General features: G+C 58.7%; 1 protein-coding gene across 1 annotated transcript in view; it reads right to left on the bottom strand.

Annotated features, from left to right (window-relative positions):
• Positions 1-1,212, bottom strand: part of MED10 (mediator complex subunit 10) — a 71,582-nt gene that overhangs the window by 60,454 nt on the left and 9,916 nt on the right. The window lies entirely within an intron of this gene.

Here is a 1,212-nt window from a genome sequence, read left to right as displayed (position 1 = left end):
CGGTTCCCAGTGGGCTCTGGCGGGTTGTACCCGGTGGCCTGTCCCCTGGGTCCCCACATGGGCTTTCCAAGCCCTCCAGTGTCCTTCCTCTGATGCCGTCGATCCCATCTGATTAGGATCTCACACTACGACTTCGCTTAACCATACTTAACATCCACATGCACCCCATCGCTAAGTACTCACACTGGTGGTCAGGACCTGAGAATGTGGAGGGCGGGGGGGCCTGTATGGAAGTGTGTATGTACATATATGCATAGGTGTGTATGCACGCGGTGCTCACGATGCATCATACAGTGTAGAAATGCAGGCAGACACACACGTATGTGCACGTCTATCCTTACACGGACGGGAATCACCCGATTATTATTTGGGCTACCTCTATGACTTAGAGGCCACCAACTACACCGAGTTACAGATCTGGGCCTGGGACAACCCCAGATGGGGCTCCTTGAGGTCCCGGCTCCCTGTGTGGCTCTTCCAGAGCAAGGACACCTGGTGCCTTCCGGACGGGGACCACTGATCACCACCAGCACCCGCAGCCCTGCCCACACCCCCCACCAACAACCATCTGAGCCGGCTCCCCCCCACACCAGCAGCGGGAGCGGCACCTGCCAGCCAGGGGGCTCCCGGTGTGCGAGGTGTTCACAGTTCCTGCCAATGGAAGGCGTCCCAAGCTTGCACAGGCCAGCGGGCAGGTCCCCACCGCGTCCCCCCACTCCTCCGTGTGAGCCATGGCCCTGCCCCGCCCTCTGTCCCCCCCGCCTCCTGCTGTGGCCTCCCTGCACAGACCCCCTGGGGGCAAAGGGTTCCCAGGGTGCCTCCTAGAGTTTCATCTCAGACCCCAAACCAAACAGACTTCACCTTCTTTGGAGGACTCATTTCTTCTTTTAAATTTTTTTGACAATTTATTTACTTTGGAGAGACAAAGCATGAGCAGGGGAGGGGCAGAGAGAGAGGGGGATAGACTCTGAGGCAGGCTCCAGGCTCTGAGCTGTAGGTCACCAGAGAGCCTGACACGGGGCTCGAACCCACGAACCGTGAGATCCTGACCTGAGCCAAAGTCTGGCTCAACAGACTGAGCCACCCAGGCGCCCCTGGAGGAGTCATTTTCAAGCTCAAGTTCAGCTCTTGAGTCCACGAGGTGTAAACAAACTGTCCCAGCGCAAAGACCAGAAGGACAGCGCTGGCCACCGGCCCCCTTCCCCAGCCACA

Source organism: Crocuta crocuta, unplaced genomic scaffold (genome assembly GCF_008692635.1).
Source record: "Crocuta crocuta isolate KB4526 unplaced genomic scaffold, BGI_CrCroc_1.0 scaffold89, whole genome shotgun sequence".
NCBI classification, from domain to species: domain Eukaryota; kingdom Metazoa; phylum Chordata; class Mammalia; order Carnivora; family Hyaenidae; genus Crocuta; species Crocuta crocuta.
This window is presented reverse-complemented; position numbering and strand designations above follow the sequence as displayed.